At 36.5% G+C, this 20,691-nt stretch overlaps 1 pseudogene; it reads left to right on the forward strand.

Annotated features, from left to right (window-relative positions):
* The first annotated feature begins 8,278 nt into the window (after nucleotides 1-8,278).
* On the forward strand, nucleotides 8,279-8,375 carry LOC112321382 (U6 spliceosomal RNA; annotated as a pseudogene).
* Nucleotides 8,376-20,691: the final 12,316 nt, after the last annotated feature.

A 20,691-nucleotide genomic window follows, 5' to 3' on the forward strand; every position in this document is an offset into this window, starting at 1 on the left:
TGTTCCTGCCGTTTTGTTGTTGGTGTACAGGAATGCCTTTGATTTCTGAGTATTGACTTTGTATCCAGCTGTTTTGCCAAATTCATTTATTAGGTCGAGTAGTTTTTTGGTGGAGTCTATAGGATTTTCCATGTACACTATCATGTCATCTGCAAACAGTGACAGTTTCATTTCCTCCTTTCCAATTTGGATGCCTTTTATTGCTTTTTCTTGTCTGATTGCTGTGGCTAGGACTTCCAATACTATGTTGAATAGGAGTGGTGAGAAAGGGCATTCTTGTCTTAATCCTGATCTTAGTGGGAAAGCTCTAAGTTTTTGTCCATTGAGTGTGATGTTGGCTCTAGGTCTCTCATATATGGCCTTTATTATGTTGAGGAATGCTCCCTGTATTCCCAGTGCGCTGAGTGTTTTTATCAGAAATGGGTGCTGTACCTTATCAAATGCTTTTCCTGCATCTATTGATATGATCATGTGATTTTTGTCTTTCCTGTTTTTTATGTGATGTATTATGTTTATTGATTTGCGAATATTTTACCATCCTTACATCCCTGGGATGAATCCCACTTGGTCATGGTGCATGATCTTTTTAATGTATTGCTGGATGCGGTTTGCCAATATTTTGTTGAGAATTTTAGCGTCTATGTTCATCAGCGATATTGACCTGAAGTTTTCTTTCTTCCTTGTGTCTTTATCTGGTTTTGGGACTAGGATGATGCTGGCTTCATAAAAAGAGTTTGGGAGTCTTCCATCAATTTGGATTTTTTCGAATAGTCTGTGAACGATAGGGGTTAGCTCTTCCTTAAATGCTCTGTAGAATTCTCCTGTGAAACCATCTGGTCCAGGGCTTTTGTGTGTTGGGAGTTTTTTGATGACTGCTTCAATTTCCTCTGCTGTTATTGGTTTGTTCAGGTTTTCTGCTTCTTCTTCATTCGGTTTAGGAAGAGTATATTTTTCTAGAAATGTGTCCATTACACCTAGGTTTTCAAATTTCTTGGCATACAGATCTTCGTAGTAATTTCTTACAATCCTTTGTATTTCTGTGGTATCAGTTGTAATCTCTCCTCTTTCATTTTTAATTGTTTTTATTTGTGTACTCTCTCTTTTTTTCTTTATAAGCCTACTTAAAGGCTTGTCGATTTTGTTTATCTTTTCAAAGAACTAGCTCCTGGATTCACTGATCCTTAGAATTGTGCTTTTAGTCTCTATGTCATTTAACTCTGCTCTGATCTTGGTTATTTCCTTCCTTCTGCTTGCTCTGGGCTGTCTTTGCTGTTGTTCCTCCAGTTCTTGTAGGCGTAGGGTTAGGTTGTTTTTTTGAAATGTATCTATCTTTTTAAGGTAGGCCTGTATTGCTATGAACTTCCCTCTCAGGACTGCCTTTGCTGTGTCCCATAGGTTTTGGTTTATTGTGAGTTCATTTTCATTTGTTTCCAGGAAGTTTTTTATTTCTTCCCTAATCTCTTTCTTGACCCATTCATTGTTTAGTAGCATGCTATTCAGTCTCCATGTTTTTGAGTGTTTTGGGTTTTTTTCCTTTGGGGTTGGTTTCTAGTTTCAGTCCCTTGTGGTCAGAGAAAATGCTTGATATGATTTAATTTTCTTGAATTTGTTGAGGCTTGCTTTCTGTCCTATCATGTGGTCTATCTTTGAGAAAGTTCCATGGACACTTGAAAAGAATGTGTATTTTGCTTCTTTGGGATGAAAAGCTCTATATATATCAGTTAAGTCCATTTCCTCTAGGGTATTGTTAAGTGACACAATATCCTTGTTGATATTTTGTTTGGAACACCTGTCCATTTTTGACAGTGGGGTGTTAAAGTCCCCTACTATATTTGTGTTGCTGTCAATATCTTTCTTGAAGTCCTCCAAGATTTTGTTAATGTATTTGGGTGCTCCTATGTTGGGTACATATATATTTACAATGTTTATGTCTTCTTGGTGGATTCCTCCTTTGAGCATTATGAAGTGACCTTCTGGGTCTCTCCTTATGGCCCTTTTTTGGAAGTCTATTTTGTCTGATATGAGTATTGCTACCCCTGCTTTTTTTTCCTGTCTGTTTGCCCGGAAAATATGTTTCCCGCCTTTCACTTTCAGTCTGTGCATGTATTTTGTCCTGAGATGGGTCTCTTGTAGGCAGCATATGTGTGGGTCATGTTTTCTTATCCATTCAGCTATTCTATGTCTTTTGATAGGAGCATTTAATCCATTTACGTTTAAGGTTATTATCTATAGGTAGTTATTCATTGCCATTTATTCCTACCTGTGTTCCTCTGTCTTTCTCTTTTCCTTCCTTTCCTTAAAGCAGTCCCTTTAGCATCTCTTGCAGGGCTGGTTTGGTGGAAGTGTATTCTTTTAGACTTCTTTTGTCTGGGAAACGCCTTATTTGGCCTTCTATCTTGATTGAGAGCCTTGCTGGGTAAAGTAGCCTTGGTTGCAGGCCTCTGGTTCTCATTACTTTGAATATTTTTTGCCATTCTCTTCTGGCTTGGTGCGTTTCCATTGAGAAGTCAGTTGCTAATCTTATTGGTGCTCCCTTGTATGTTACTTCCTTTTTCTCCCTTGCTGCTTTTAAGATCCTCTCTTTGTCTTGGAAATTTGCCATTTTAATTATGATGTGTCTTGCAGTGGGTCTCTTTGGGTTCCTCTTTCTTGGGACTCTCTGTGTTTCCTGGATTTGGGTGACTTTTTCTCTCCTCAGATTAGGGAAATTTTTCATCATTACTTTTTCAAACAGGTTTTCTATCCCTTGCTCTTCTTCTTCTCCTTCTGGTATTCCTATTATACGGATATTGTTACATTTCATGTTGTCCTGCATTTCCCTTACTGCCTCTTCATTCTTTCTCAGCCTTTTTTCCTTTTCTTGCTCTTTCTGGGTGTTTTTTTCTACTTTGTCCTCCAGCTGGCTGATCCGATCTTCTGCTTCATCAAGTCTGCTTTTCATTCCTTCTACTGTGTTCTTCAATTCAGAAATTGTATTCTTCATTTCCTCTTGGGTCTTGTTGATAGTTTCTATTTCCTTTTTCATGTTGATATAGTTGCAGTGAGTTCATTGTAGTTTCCCTGTAGTTTCTGGTAGTTCTCTTTGAGCTCAGAGAGCTCAGTAAGCTTCCTGATGACCATTGCTTTGAACTCAGTATCTGATCGTTGACTTGCTTCTTTTTCAGTTAGCATTCTTTTTGAGACTTCCTCCTTTCCTTTCATTTGGGAATTGTTTCTTTGTCTTCCCATTGTTTGTGAGACTCTTCTTGTTAGCCTCTGCTTCTTAAATTGATCTATTCAAACTCCCTGGGTTTATGATATGAACTTGTATGGTAGAATGCCAATGGGATTATGTGGTGCTGTCTCCTTAATCTCCTGTGCTCACTGGTCTTGAGCTGATGTTTATGGGTGTAACATGGTCTAACTCTAGTCTTTTCAGCACTCCAGGTTTTGTTGTCTCACCTGTGGGAAAAAGAGAAAGTGGGGAAGAAAAAAAAAAAGAAAAAAAAAAGAAGGGAAGGAGGGGAAAAGGAAATAGAAAAGGAAATGAAGGAAGGAAGAGGGAATAAAGAAAGATCTGAGGCAAGATAAGAAGGAATTTTAACAAAAATTAAAACATAGGAATAAATTAAAGAAGGCAGGAAGAAGGCATAAAAAAGGTAAAGGATGGGAGGAAGAAGGAATGAAAAAAAAAGAAAGGAAGAAGGAATTCAGGGGGAAAGGAGGAAAGGTGGGAAAAAAGAAAAAAAAAATCTGCTGGCTTTAAACCTGTCAGGTTAGTTCTGCTGGTCTTCCTGTCTGTGGAACAGGAGCGGGTGGTTGGAAGGATTGGTTTCACTTTTCTTCCTTCCTGGGCCACACTCTTCGCTGTTGTTCAGCCTGCAGTCCAGTTCCTCATGGTCCTTCTGCTCCCCAGTAGGCCTTTTGTTCACCAGTTGTGCTGTCCTTGAGTTGCACCAATTAGGTGCAATTCACTCTCTACCTTCTTGCTCTTTGATGTCTTAGATGCTAGGGGCTCTGGGTGCTGCTATGGGGTAGTTCAGCTCCCTACTGGGTTGTGTCTTTCCAGGGAATGCAGTCTCCCCTAGCCCTGCAGCTCCCCTCTGCTTGGTGTTCTGCCTTTTTCCTAGAGAGCTAGTAGGCCCTGCAGGGCTCTGTGTGCTGGTGTTAGGTATGCGTTGTAGGTGTGGTCCCTGTCAGGCAGTCAGGCCGTTTATCAGCCAGTCCAGCCGCTTTGGGCTTGGGTAGCAGGCTGATCCAGCTGCTTTGTTCTTGGGTTCCAGGCAGTCGGCCGATCCAGCCACTTTGTGCTTGGGTCGCGCGCAGCCAGCCAATCCAGCTGCTTTTGTCAGTACTGTGTATTTTATTAAACTGCTTCTTGTTTCTGTCCTTGTACTGAACTATAAGTTCCATAAGAGCAGGTATTTTTTCTCTTTTTTACAGTGCTATGTTGTCAACACTTAGAACATTACTTGGCATATGTTAGGCATTTATTACATATTAGTGGCATGAAGGAACTCAATTTCTAGAGGCAACACTGTTAGTACATTTAATGCCATAATCCAATGTCTAGGGTGTGTGAATTTCTGTGTTTGTTACCAGTAACAGAGGCAATAGCATTGACAGTAGAAGTGTGTTTACCACTGGATCAATTCTGTGGCACATATTTTTTTAGCTACATATTTTTATGGCAGATTCCATAGCCCATTTCAGAACCCTTTTTGGGATTCTGAAATTTGTTCAATATCTTTCAATAACCCTTTTTTTATACTTAACTAGCCAAAGTTGGTTTCAGTTGCTTATATCTAAGGCCATTAACTCATATAGACATAAGAATTACTCTAGCAAGGATTACTTACAACAACATATCTGCACAGAAATACAGGAAATCTGGAATTGGTTTCTAGTTTGGTTGCAACTAAAAACAGTGAAAGTCCAGATAGAATTAACAGATAGGGTCCATTGGGTGCAATGATAGAATTATTCTTCCCCTGAAAATCTCTGTATCAGCAGAGACCAGAGTTCTAGAGCTGGGAGGAAAAAGTTAAAAAGTAGTACAGAGCAAATGAAGCCTTCAAGGCAAGTTGCTCTATCATGTGGAATGTATTACCCACTAGAAAGATGGGTACACATAAAAAGTCCCTATGGTATGTTGGAATGCAGGATGGATTTTTGGATGAGCCTCCTGTAGTGAAGAGAAACACAATGCAGACCTAAAGTGTTTTATAACAAAGCTATGTTTTCTTTGGCAAATCACTTGTATCCTTTTGAAAAACAGCTCTTAGCTTGCTGATCTGGGCTCTGATAGACACAAAAAAAATCTGACTATAGATATTAAGTACCTATATGACCTGAATTAGCTATCATGAGCTAGGTTTTATCTCATCCACTAAGCCATAAACTTGGACAGCATTCCATCATTTAGTGGAAATAGTGTACACATAATTGGACTTGAACAGGTATTATAGGCACAATTAATTTGTATGAGCAGATGATTCACATTCCTAATATGTCTATTTCAATTGCACAGCCACTGTCCTTGTCAATGATACCTTTAACATCCTGAAGATTCTTGATGACCATTTAACTAAAGAAAAAAAAAATGAGCCTGGTTTCTGAGTAGCTGTGAATGTTGTGCTGACACCATGCAAAATGTGGACTACTGCAGTATTATAAACTCAGAGGTTACCCTAAAAGTCAGCGATTAAGGAAATTCCTTCCAGTTGGTTGAAACTCAAGCTGTATATCTCATTGTCCACTTTGTCTGGCAGGATATATGTCCTGAGATGTGAATCATTACTTATTCATGGGTAGTAACTAATGGTTTGGCTGGGTGATCAGAGTGTGAAAGAATAAGATTGGAGGATTGGTAAAAAGGAAGTATGAATAAGAGCTTTCTGCATTGATCTCTCAGAATGAGCACCAAGCACAAGAATATTTGTGTCCAATGTGAATATTCTTCCAGTCATCCTTAGCAAGACAGGCTTTCAATAATCATGGAAAAATGATCTTCCTTTATAATAACAGTAGGGATTCTTTTTTATATGCCTCATATATTTTATTGCTAATTTATTTATTTGTTTTTTTCACATATTGTGAACCTCTTAAGAGAAGTAAGTAAATGTCTTGTTTATTTTGTGATAGAAATTTTTATTGTTCTATTTCTGTCTTCTAGTACAATGATGTCATACAGCAGGCATACAATACATGTTTAAATGAACAAAAGAAGACACTGTGCTAAGCGAGTATATGTTTTATTTTCTCATGAAGATTGGATAATTTCCATAAAATGTTGGCATCCAGATTGATTTAATTGTGTTTCTCCTCTCTGCAGTCTACCTAGTCTACCTAGTCTACCTAGTGCTTGCTCAATACGTTATTATACAGTGATGGCTGGCCATGGTGGCAGGAATAATATAAAATCTCTCTCATCAGGGTTGACCTACTGGGTTGCCAATTTGCTTATAATAACAAACTGTCCCTAAGCCCCAATACAGTTAGGTACCTAGTGACAGGTAATTACAGTAAGCTTCATTTTTCCTTGCTAAAAAATAGAGTGTTTTGATATGCCTTCTTTGCCCATCATACTTCTGTTAGCCACCCTCATCCATATAATGTATGCCATATAAACAGTCAAAGTATCCCACCTTCAACCAAAGAACTTTTAGCAGAAGCAGTAAGGACATGAATTGGCTGATTCCCATGGAATCCACTGGTCTTTCCATGAACTGCATTGCACAGAAGCCAATTTTGCCTCAGCCACCGTGCCAGCTGAGAGCTGATCATGTGAGGTTCAAGTCCTCTTTTATGGGATGCGTGGAAGTATTTGATCAGGGTATGATACTTCTCTCAAAGTCATATTCCATAGATCTCGAGAAAGTGAGAGTGGTACTCTTTTCTCACTATTCCATCTAATAAAACATTTTTATAGCAACTCTAGGGTTTCTTGATTGAAAGATCTTAGTACTCAAAGGAGGAAAGTTTCCTCTAGGGAGTACAATAATGGTCACACTGAATTGAAAGGTGAAATATCAACTGACCATTTCAGGTGCCTTATTTACATTGGGTGAACAGGTAACAAGATGGCATTACATTATTAACTTAAATAATGTGGCTGTTACACAACTGAGGTAGAGAGAATAGAATCCCTGGGGGTGCTCATGTGACCAGTGGTAAAAGAAAATATAGCAGCCCTAATCAAGCAGAACCAGTAGGTTTAGATCTTTCATCTGACTGCAAAGCTCTAGCAAGTGCAGTTACTGGCTGAGAAAAAAGGGGAGATTAATGGCACTATAGGAAGGAAATCTTTAATACTCACTGTGGCCTTGTGATTAGATATAGAAAACAGGATTATAGCATCAATTCATATCATTTTCTTCACTGTGCTATATGGATTTGCATATTTTAACTAATTTTCTTCTATATCCCAAAATATCTTCAGGTGTGTTAGTAATCATTACAAATATGAGGTGTCTTGGTTACTAAATTTACCAGTTAGAATATTGAGACAGGGTTGTAACACAAAAAGAGGAATGAAGGTCATTACAGACATATTACCAGGGATGTTAAACTCATTTTCACCAGGAGCAACATCAGCCTCGTGGTTGCCTTCAAAGGGTCGAATGTAACTTCAACTCCTTAACAGTTAAGGAGTAATTACATTTATATAGTCCTAAAATTATTTTGGCACTTTGAAAGCAACTGCGAGGCTGACATGTCCCTGGTGAAAATGAGTTTGACACCCCTGCATTATGCCTTTAGAGCTGGATAAAGTAAGTGATAAGAACTTTTGCTTGATATCTTATCTTAATTAATTTGTGGTGTTATAACAAATTATCATTAAACTGGGTTGGTTATAACTGCAAAAATTTATTTCTTATAGTACTGGAGGCTAGAAGTCTAAGATAGAGGTACTGAAAAATTTGGTGTCTGGTGAGAGCCAGCTTTCTTAGAGATGGATGTTTACTCACTGTGTCCTCCCGTGGCGGAAGGAGCCAGGAAACTCTCCTGAGCCTCTTTTGTGAGGATTCTTCCCTCATGTCCTAATAATTTCCTAAAGGCCTCAACTCCTAATAACATCACCTTGAGGGTTATGATTTCAAATTATGAATTTTGAGGAGACATAAATGTTTTAGTCCATTGCATACCTTTTGTACAGCTAGTACAGTTTTGTTTGTATAAGGAACAACTGCATTATATCACATAAGAATGTGGTATAATACAGGGATTTGGGACCTTGAGAAAGTTATTTCATCTTTCTTTGCCTGAGTTTTTTCACTGGTAAAATGGGAAGCATATAGTGCTCACTTCGGCATCACATATACTAAAATTGAAACAATACACAGAAGATTAGCATGGCCCCTGCACAAGGATGACACAAAGCAATACCTATTTCTAAAGCAATACCTATTTTGCAAAAACAAAGAAAAATAAATACAAATAAAATGAGAAGCATATAGTACTTACATCATAAGATTTAGTAAGTATTAAATGACTAAATACATGTAAGATGCTTAGAAAAATGCCTAGCATAAAGTAAGACCTGTGCAATGTAAGACAAAATAAGATATGGAAAGAACACTGCATGCTCATATTAGATAGCTGAAGGAGTAAACTACGGTAATCATTTGGCATTGTGTTTTGGTTACTTAGGATCTAAACTTGCCTTCCTATGTTTAGGGAATCCTCCACTATAAGCAGACAAAGCTAACTTCCGACCTATGGAAACTGCAAAGTCCAGGTACAGTACTTGTTTTCCCAGGCTCAGTGTTGCTAGGAATTGGGCACATAACTTAAACTTTTCTAATCAAATGACCCTCCCAAAGAAACATGCTAGAATTAATTTTGGCAGGTATGAAAGCAGTGATTGCAACTATGCCTAGTCCCTGGAGGCCTACAGGCAGTGTACGCTCTGAAGAGCAAAATTCCAGTGCCTCCATCAGTGGTGCATGTGATACCGTCTGGCTCCTTTTGCACCAGCAGTAATGTTTTCACTTAACCAACTCTGCAGTGTGATTAATGACATTGTTATTCATTATACACTGTGTAAGTCCAGTTTTAGGCTTTTCTAAAGATACTGAACAAATAACAAATATATTTTTTATTTTTATTATCTCTTAATAGAAATAGCTTTATTTAGACTGAGTTGAATTTTGTTACTTATGATTCAGATCACTGGCCTATAATATGATTCAGTTCAATTTAATGAATATTTTAGTATTAAAATTTATTTTGCATTTGAGTACATGTGATCAGAAAAAAACATACTGTTTGAGAAGATATTTGTCATTACTAAATTACAAAGTTTTAATTCTCATGTTTGAAAATTTTTGGATTTGATTCATTACTGAATCAATGTTTGTGATGTTCTTACTGAATTTTTCACATATATTCATTTCATAAAATTATTTTCAGATCTAAGAAATACAGTGGTATCTCAGTACTTGTGATGAGTACTGAAACTGACGAGTACCAAACACAACCAATCATGAAACATTTTCTCTTGATGGGTGGTGATGTGACTCATACAAGTCCTAGCAAGTGGGAGGAGTCCCAGAGCAAGCGCTGAGTGCTGAAACATTTTTTTCTTATCAAAACGCAATGAGAACAGGGTTTGACAAGTTCTAAAGACAACTAGTACCAAGATATGACTTGTACTGTCATAGTGTGAAATACCAGAAGATGTTTGGGAATATATTTAAGTCTTTTTTCAATGTTAAAATTTTTATAGTTGTGCTTATAAATTTGGTTCGTATACAAATGCATTTTGATAAATAAAATATTATCCATGGTTTTGCTGATCTTCTTCTATTCCATCCTATAGTGAAATCATATCCACAAACTGGGACCCTGAAAGAAAGAGAATATAAGATAAGTGAAGGGTTATTTTGACCTTATTACTGCATCTAAAATAAAGGGAATGTTACTGAGAAACATCAGAACATAAAACAATTTGGTTAATCGTTTAATCTTTAAACGCTTTCTCTTCAATTTTGCCTCATGTGAAAGTCCCCCATTGAATCTTCTTTTTTTCATTTTTTTATTGTTGTTCAAGTACGGTTTTCTGCCTTTTACCCCCACCCCTCCCCACCATTCCAGCCCTCCCTGCCTCCCTCCCCCATTTCCAACCCCCTTGTTAGTGTCCATATGTCCTTTATAGTTTTTCCTGTAAACCCTTCACCTTTTTCCCTCATTATCCCCTCCCCTCTCCCCTCTGATCTCTGTCAACCTGTTCTCAACTTCACTGTCTTTGGCTATTTTTTCCTTGCTTGTTTGTTTTGTTGATTAATTCCTGTTAATGGCGACATCATATGGTATTTGTCTTTCACTGCCTGGCTTATTTCACTTAGCATAATGTTCTCCAGTACCATCCATGACGTCACAAAGAGTAGGAGCTCCTTCTTTCTTTCTGCTGCATATAATTGCATTGTATAAATGTACCATAGCTTTTTGATCCACTCATTTACTGATGGGCATCAGAGAAATGTAAATTAAAACCACAATAAGATACCACTTCACATGGTGAGAATGGCCATCATAAACAAAGCAACAAACAACAAGTGTTGGAGAGGTTGTGGAGAAAAGGGAATCCTAGTGCACTGTTGGTGGGATTGCAGACTGGTGCAACCACTATGGAGAACAGTATGGAATTCCCTCAGAAAACTAAAAATGGAACAGTCTTTTGACCTGGCAATTCCACTGCTAGGATTATATCCTAAGAATCCTGAAACACTAATCCAAAAGAACCTATGCACCCCAATGTTCATAGCAGCACAATTTATAATAGCCAAGTGCTGGGAGCACCCCCCATTAAATCGTAACTAAAATATTAATACCTCTTGCTGTGAATGTCTGTTTCAAATGGTCCTTAATTATACTTTTTTTTTTTCATTTTTTAAAATACATTTCTTGATTATGCTCTTACAGTTGTCCCATTTCCTCTCCTTCACTCCATTCCATCCTGCCCACCCCCTCCCTTCGACATCCCCCCCTATAGTTCATGTCCATGGGTCATACATATAAGTTCTTTGGCTTCTACATTTCCTACACTATTCTTACCCTCCCCCTGTCTATTTTCTACCTACCATTTATGCTACTTATTCTCTGTACCTTTTCCCCCTCTCTCTCCCTCCCACTCACCTGTTGATAACCCTCCATGTGATCTCCTTTTCTGTGGTTCTTTTCCTGTTCTAGTTGTTTGCTTAGTTTGCCTTTGTTTTTGTTTTAGGTGTGGTTGTTAATAACTGTGAGTTTGCTGTCATTTTACTTTTCATATTTTTAATCTTTTTTATTAGATAAATCCCTTTAACATTTCATACAATAAGGGTTTGTTGATGATGAACTCCTTCAACTTAACCTTATCTGAAAAGCACATTATCTGCCCTTCCATTCTAAATGATAGTTTTGGTGGATACAGTAATCTTGGATGTAGGTCCTTGCCTTTCATGACTTGGAATACTTCTTGCCAGCCCCTTCTTGCCTGTAAGGTCTCTTTTGACAAATCAGCTGACAGTCTTATGGGAAGTCCTTTGTAGGTAACTGTGTCCTTTTCTCTTTCTGCTTCTAAGATTCTCTCCTTCTGTGTAATCTTGTGTCATGTAATTATGATGTGCCTTGGTGTGTTCCTCCTTGGGTCCAGCTTCTTTGGGATTCTCTGAGCTTCCTGGACTTCCTGGAAGTCTATTTCCTTTGCCAGATTAGGGAAGTTCTCCTTCATTATTTGTTCAAATAAGTTTTCAATTTCTTGTTCTTCCTCTTCTCCTTCTGGTACCCCTATAATTCAGATGTTGGAACATTTAAAGATGTCCTGGAGGATCCTAAGTCTCTCTTCAGTTTTTTTGAATTCTTGTTTCTTCATTCTTTTCTGGTTGGATGTTTCTTTCTTCCTTCTGGTCCACCGTGTTGATCTGAGTTCCAGTCCTCCCCATCACTGTTGGTTCCCTGTATATTTTCCTTTGTTTCTTTTAAAATAGCCTTCATTTTTTCATCTAATTTTTGACCAAAGTCAACCAATTCTGTGAGCTTCCTGATTACCAGTGTTTTAACTCTGCATCTGATAAATTGGCTATCTCTTCGTTGCTTAGTTGTATTTTTTCTGGAGCTTTGATATGTTCTTTCATTTGGGCCGTGTTTTTTGTCTTGGCACACCTGTTACATAAAGGGGCGGAACCTTAGGTTTTCACCAGGGTGGGATAATGCTGGTTGCTGTGCTGTGATGCTGTGTGTGGAGGAGCGGCCAAGAGGGAGCAATGGTGCTTGTTCCACTCTCTGCGGGATTTCAGTCACTCCCTCTGCTACCTACAATCACATGGGGCCCCTCTGGTGCTGCTTCCCGAGTGAGTGGGCTTTTGCAGGCTCTAGGCCCCTGTGGGTCTCTCCAACAAACTCTCGTGTGAGGCTGGGAGTTTCTCCTGCTGCCGCCTCAACCCCACGGGTGTTTTCAATCAGAGGTTTGAGGCTTTATTTTCCCTCGCTGGAGCCCAAGGTTGCGTGGTCTGCTTCACTCCCCTGCTGTCGCTCCCGGTTTATCTATGCGCAAATGTGGGGCCACAGGGTATGCCAGGTACCACTTTGTGGGGTCTGCTAGCTGCAGCCTGGCATGCCCCCTTCCACAAACCACCACCTCACTGGGTCCGCCAGCTGCCACCTGGCCGCGTGTCCTCTCTGCCCCAGCTTCCCGTCTCCGCCCCTCCTACAGGTGTGGATGAATATTTCTGCTTTATCTCCTTGGTTGTCGGACTTCCATACAGTTCGATTTTCTGTCAGTTCTGGTTGTTTTTTGTTTTTAAATTGTTGTTGTCCTTCTTTTGGTTGTGCAAGGAGGCACAGTGTGTCTATCTACACCTCCATCTTGGCCAGAATTCCCCTGTCCTTAATGATTCTAATAGGAGAGCTCTTTATATATCTTTAAGCAATTCAAGGCAAGGATAGCTGCAAAAGTTAAATTTAACTTATTTAATTTTTTTTCATTTTATTTGTTTAACTATATAATTAACATTTGACTTTTAGGTGCTTGAAAAATAGGAGAAAACACTAAATAATAATTCTTATCAATGATATTTAACTTTCCGCTTTCAACTAATGACTTTTTATATAAGGTAGACTTATGAGAGTTTATGGTGAAGTTTTTCAATGATGAAATATTATGTTAACTTTAATTTTGAAAAGAGCATATTTTTTTCAAATATGTGTGTGAATTATTTTTTTCTGGTTATAACTAGCAGTTTGTTTCTGTGGGGTTTGTGTTGGTATTGGAGTACTAAGTGCACCTACATTCATCTATGTTTAGTGTTGACACATGGTCACAAACTGTACTATATATGGAAAATATGCTCCTGAACTCTTATTTTGCCAGAATATAGTGTTTAGTGACTTATTTTTCATCAATGCAACATAAAGGGCTTTACACATGGAAATATAAATCCCCTTACACTCTTTCTTTCTGCTATGTTCCAGTCTTAAAGTCAATAAAATCATGTTTACTATCTTCTGTTGTAAAAATAACCCAACAGAAAGAATAAATTATAACTGCACACCATTCACATTAATATCATCATTACAATAAGAGTTTAATTTGTCATCATTTAATATTTAGTAGCAAAATAAATGTAGCTCGCTTTGACATCGCCCTGATTGAAGATATCCTAAAGAAGAGTTCTATGATTGATTGGCCTGGTGACATCAACACAATTATAGGCCTGTGCAGGCATTAAAAAGCCAAACTGTTGGAAGGAAAAACACAAAATCTTGGCGTAGAATGTAGTTGGAGTTGGAATATAAGCAGGCTATGAGTAGGGGGTGGAAGGATTGAGCAAAAAGGAAAAAGGACTCATGGATGCAGACAACAGTGTGGGGATTGCTGGGGGGAAGGGGTATAAATGGGGGTAAATGATAATGGAAAAAATACAATAAAGATTTCATGAAAAAAGAAAAAGAACCCTTTCTTGTGAATATGTGCTTGGAACAATTTTATAGGAAGCAGTTGTTAGGCACTGTTGTATAGCTGAAGAAACAATTTGTTCTTTTGAAACAATAGCAACAAAATGCCCTGCTCTGGGTTCATACCCTCTTAGTTTAGGCTTTCAAAGAAGGCTTTTCCCAACCATGTGATCAGTTCTGTAACACAATTTTTTTGATATTATAAATTAAAAATGAGTGTGTTGACAGTCAAAACTTTATATTAACAAACAAAAATAAAAAAAAATACGAGTTATGTGTTTCTAACTGAATTAAGTAAAACTTGATTTCACCAGTGAATTATGCTATTAATTACTCAGAATGCTGGAGTGAAGAAAATTTTGTAGTGCTTCATTCTCACTCTGTCTTCCTCCCTCTCTTTCTACCTTCTTCTTCTTTAACACAAACACACACACCCTACACAATTTTTAATTCAAACTAAATTATTTGGATCAAAACTTTCTTAATCTTTTTTGGGACTCTCCTAAGATTGTAGTTAAAAGCTCCTGTCATACCTCGGATGCACAATAACCTAGGATATGGGATGGTGGAACTGCACTGAAAGCTAGGTAATCATGTCCAGAATTCTAACTCTGAGTGGGTTTATAATTTGGCTGTGCTTGAGCACAGTATGTGCTGATTTACATGACTTCACTTGACACAGACATTTCACAAAAACAAACCACTGGGATATGCATTACAGGGCAGCTTCCATTGCAAAAGATAAATATTTTATAAAACTTGAAATCCACTCTTTAAAAGGCTAGGTATGACTCATGTTGTACATTAGAGATTTTAAATTATTATGTGAAAAATCAGTAAAGGCACAACAATACTTTTCAACTATTTTTTAATCACTCAGAGAATGGTTCTACATATTATGAGTTGGAGATATTGGAGACAATACAGTTGGGGCTGAATCACGTAAAATAGCCTAGTACCTCCGGACATTTGGTATCAACTAACTGTATTTTAGTTGACACCAAATGATAATACTATGTTGGTTATTTCACATGTTGGATGTGGATCAGAATTAATATGGAAGGCCACTAAAAATAAGGACTTCTGGGCTTCACCCCAGACTTGTTGAATCAGAATCTTTGGTGCTGTATGCATAGAACCCGTATTTTCTCCAGCAACCTCAATACCAATGACTCACACACAACCAGAAAGACCCATATTTGTGAATCTCTGCACTTTAGATTGAACATCTAAGCTCAGATCCTATTCTTGGCAACAAAACTGATTTGGTTTCTATGCTTCCAATACTATTTCACTTCTCAATACCTCAGTTTGCCTACCCCAATGTGAGAAGATGTGACTAAATACTAATAACCTTACTATCTTGGACTGAAGAAAGCTCGGAGTCTAAAAATTATGTTACATTTTGGCTATGTTTACCAAAATGAAAGCTTCTGAATATAGAGTTATGATCATAGCTTTTTAAAATTGTGAAATACACAGGCCAGTGAATTTGGATTGGCTTAAACAAATCTTATAATAGAGCCAGGGGCAGTATTGAAGTTGAAAAGGGCTAATTTATGAGCAAATTAAGATCATTTTATGAAGCAGGTAATAAGTCTATGAAAGTAATTAGAATGATAAACGACTAATTTCAAAACATAAATAGGTTCAAGAAGAGTTTTATAAAGTGTGGAAAATAAATCCACAATGATTTATTATGGAAGGAGAGAAACATTGAGTGACCTATATGATAACAAAAAATGGGCAACAATGAAAGTGCAAACACAAATTTTTTAGTTTGATAAAAAATTTTGAAGACCCAACTACAGGTGGCTAAGGCATAGTTTGACTACTTTTAAATTGATCAGTTTAAGGAATTTAACACTACTGAGCATTATTATCATTCTTCTACTACAGAGAAGAAATTACTGTCACTAATTTTTAGAAGTTTTTTTAATGATTTCAGTGTGAAAGCTGAAGGTGATGCTTACAGATTTCAGAGTTATAAATGCAATCTGAAATGAAGCAGTTGAATTTTACATTTTGTATAATGATGTATTATTAAAATTAGACATATGAATGGACCATTAAGTTATCAAAGTTGTCCTTTTTAATTTGTTCCGGTACCTGGTATTCTGGTTAATTTATGGTGATTGGTAAATGTACTGAAAAAGTTCCCTGAATCATCTACATAAAACCTAGAGGTAGAAGCTATTTAAGCTAGCAGATTTTAAAAACATATTTATGCAGTCACTCTGGCTTTTATTACATTTAAATTCTAGACAAAAATAGAAGAATTGTTTATTAATTCCAAGCAATTCAGTAATCCATGTTAGGATTATGGGTATGCACAGCTGATACATTTTTTTTCAACGCTACCTCCTGTACCCTACTGCCCAGTTCTTACCACTTCTCTGCATCTATAATTCAAGGCAACAATGGAAATATTTGAATGCATCTCAAATCTATACATTACATTTTCTCTATAAAATTCTTGGAGTGAAATAGACTTGATTTCAGTTTTGGGGGGCTCCCAATTTGCTTCAAAAGTTTGCTCAAATTTTCTTTCACATTTCTGTAACACTGTATTGACTTTTAATTCTAGAATAATGAAAAAATGTAAAATGGATAGAAGTAATTTATAATAGAAATACAATGAACTATTTATCTTGCACCTCATAATTTTACCCAGCTTTTTTTTCCCTGAGGATAAATCAAGTACAAGGTCTGTCCAGAAATAATCCAGGATGTAATATGAAAAATAGAGACATTTATTGGAGAAGATACAAGATGCAAGAAACATTGTGCACAGGACAATGACGCCTCAGTCTCCTTCAAAGTAGGTACTGTCTTAAGGAAATCTGGTTCATTGCTAGCAGTTTGAATCAAATCATTAATACCTGCAGCACAGTGTACCTTCTGCTTCAGTAGCAGAAGCCACAGAACAATTTTTTCCATGACACGTTTCATGCCAAGATCCTGTGTCAAAATCTCAGACACAGTAGTTTTTTGAATCCCCAGATCAGCTTCTAGTTCTTGCACTGTCAATGGCCGATCTTTGTTGATTGCAGCCCATACACATTCAGTATTCTCAGATATATTACTTGTTGCAGGCCTTCCAGAATGTGGATCACTTTCAACAGATTTTCAACCATCTTTAAAGCATTTGTACCACAATTTTATTTGTGCTGGACTTATTGCATCATCCCTGAAAACCTTCTGAATCATCCAAATAATTTCTGTGCAGGAATGTTCAAGCTCAATGCAAAATTTGATGCAGATTCATTGCTCTACTCACTCAGTCATTTTGAATGCAATGGCCACACATCACACATGGCATCTTCCAACCTCACTGACTAGTATAGTGAAGTCATCATTGTTCACACATGTGCATTCCAGTCCACTCTCCTTAGCTGCCACGTTACATCAATGTTGTGTAAATCATCCTCATTATATTAAAAATAGCAGCACTTTTTCTGGACATACTTCACATATTTGGAGTCTTGATTGTTTGTTTCCTGTTTTTCTTTGCTGTGTCCTGACAATTAGATTAAACTGAAATCTTAGTAAAATATTAAGACATATTTTCTAAACAGAGCCTAACTTTCCTTGATACCCTATGATCACTGTGAAAATCAAGGCTATAAGCACCAGCAGAGTTTATCTGCCTCTGCAACTATGCTATAATATTCCACTCAGGGAGCTTCTGTGCTTGTTGGATCTCTGACTCTACCTGTTGCTGGGAAATGATGGATTGAAGGACTGTCAAGAGTGGTTCATAACTTTGAAAAATCAGTTACTAGTTAATAGGGCCATTAGGACACCTACTTTCTAAGCATGGCATTCTGCCTCAAAAATACTGTAAAACTTTTTGCTGTTACAGTTACATTGTACACAAAATCCATTCTGTTTCTAACTCTTCTTGTTAATCAATGCTTGGACAAAACTTATGGTTTTGTTAACTTAGTAGCAGATACATTTGATCTGGAAATGCCTTCCTATAAATATTCATGTATATACCAAACATCTAATTTGATTATGTCTTTCACTTGGTCTAGTGGTAAGCTCTGCATATTTTGTTTTACCCTGTGAGAAAAAAGCAGGTAAAAATGTAAAGAAGAGTTGATTGACACTGTAAATGAATATAAATGAGATGTTTGTGTGATCTCCAAAGAACTAAAACAAATCTTAGATTGCAGGTCATTTTCTTAATGAAAAATCAGGATGTGCCTAAAAATTTCAACTGTAAATTGGTAACAAACTAGCTTATGTATGATAATTGAAAAAAGAGTTCACAATGATGTGTACACAGCTAAACAAGTTGACATATGAACACATGTCAAACAAATTGATAAAGGTGATTTGAGATGTTATAAGCTTTCAGAGTTAGATTTCCTCCCTCCCTCCTGCTATCCTAGTAAATAAGTTAACACACTAAGGGGAAAAGTGACAGTATGGAATGCTCCTTCAAAAAAGTTAAGAATAGAACTACCATATGACCCAGCAATTCCAATTCTGGGTATTTATCTGAAGAAATCCAAAACACTAACTTGAAAATATATGATTGTATACACCCCATGTTTATTGCAGTATTATTTACAATAACCAAGATATGGAAGAAAGCGGAGTTTTCATTGATAAATGAATTGATAAAGAAAAAAATGGAGCATATATACAATGAAATATTACTTGGCCTTAAAAAGGAATGAAATCTTAACCTTTGTGACAATATGGATGGACCTATGGGTTGTTATGATAAATGAAATAAGTCAGACAGAGAAAAACAGATACTATATGATTTCACTTATATATGGCATCTAAAAAGTAAAATAAATGTGCCAACCAAGCAGAAACAAACTCATAGATATACAGAGAACATATTGATCAGAGGGGACTATGGGAGGTGGGTGAAAATGGTGAAAGGGATTAAGAAGAAGAAACCAGTTATAAAAACAGTCAAAGTGATGTAAAGTGTAAAATAGGGAATACAATCAATAATATTTTAATAATTATGTATGAAGTCAGTGGATAGTAAAACTATTAAGGTGATGACTTTGTAAAGTATACAAATGTTTAATCACTATGTTGTACACCTGAAACTAATATAACATTGTATATCAACTGTAACTAAATAATAAAATAAAAATGAAATTTAAGAAAATATAAAATATATATTTTTATAAGTTTTATTATTTTGTATTTATACCCAAGAACATGAGAGAGATCTTTAAAAAGAAGAGTTGATATTCAAATCCAAGTTTAGTTTTTAATCTTCTAAGTAATCATCAACGAAAGAAACCAAATTCTAAGCAAAACAAAATGAAAGATAGCTGATAAAAATATAAAACCCATTCATGTGATTAATATACAATATACAATTTAGAAAAAGGAAAAAGTGACCCTAACGTATGGAATCCTATCTCATATCCCGACAATAATTTTTGGAAAGGTAAGATTAAAATTAGGTTTAGTGTGATTGACTGTGCTCTTTTGTCTGAGACTGAAAGATGTTCCAGATTGTGGGACTTTCAGTGCTAAAACTGACACAATTTGGACAATCTGAGATGGTTGGTCACCCTAGGTCTAAGGATATCTGCCAGAACACATCTCTGGAGATGGGTCTACAGATCCCTGGATATGTTTAAGGCCATGTTATATTCCATAAAATGCATTATCTGTATTTGAGATCTTGAATGATTAAATGTCTTTTGGCCTCTGCCTTGCCAAGGGGACAAGTGAAAAGGATCAAGAAAATATCATGATTTGTGGTCAATTTAGTATACTTGGAAATTGCTTACATCCTGTAAAAATGACAACAGAGTTGGAGGGAACCTTTAACATCTTCATACATACTCAATTTGATATCAATTAGTCACAGAGCTGGAAGTATAGTGCTGGCTCAGCTAAAAGTATTAAGAATTATTCAACCCAAAATAATTTTGTAACATTTTCAGAGGTATTAATGTGAATTAAGATAGCCAATCCTGTGGCTATCTTAAGGCTGAATACTAGAAACAAATACATTTTTTTATACACTGGGTTTTTATTGCTTAAACAACAAAGTCAGAATATTGCTACATAAACATTTTAGTAGAGTCCTGTAACATCTGATATAAAAGTGATGGAGGAAAAAACCCAAAGAAGATGAATTCCACTGTCTAACAGATAACTCCTGGCACATAGTTAAGCACTCTTTAAATATATGTGGAATAAATGAATAATTAACAACTATGACACAAAAACACATATATTAAATCGATCAGCAAATGTTCATTGAATTATTGCTAAGTACAAGGCAAAAATCTGAAAGTCCATTTGGTTTGCTTATACATTATTCTCTATTATTTTTGATTATTTTTGTTTATGCATATGCACATTAAAGATCTGGCCTGTTCAGAAATACAGGTATAATCTTTTAACTTCGAGTGCAAATAGTACACTGATAGTGCTAATAAATCTCAGAAGAGTCATTTTTCTTGGACTGGATGCTTTGAATCTCTAAATATTACCTAGATTGATGACACTTTCTAAATATGATGCTCCAGCCAACTGTAGTGTATTTTAAAAATTATGTGATTCATACCACAATTTCCCATGTCACTGATGGTTGTGCCAGCACGGTGGAATTGAAAGCCTCCAAAAAGTTCCTACTTCAGTTTATCGGGTCTACTGCAAAAAGAGGTAAGTTTACTCTAATATGATTTGGTTTTCAAAAAAGCTATCATAGCTATTAGTTCATTTATTTTTCCATTCAAATAATGTGGGGCAAAAACTTTTAAAGTATGTATATGT

This window comes from Desmodus rotundus, chromosome X (assembly GCF_022682495.2).
Source record: "Desmodus rotundus isolate HL8 chromosome X, HLdesRot8A.1, whole genome shotgun sequence".
In the NCBI taxonomy this organism is placed as follows: Eukaryota; Metazoa; Chordata; class Mammalia; order Chiroptera; family Phyllostomidae; genus Desmodus; species Desmodus rotundus.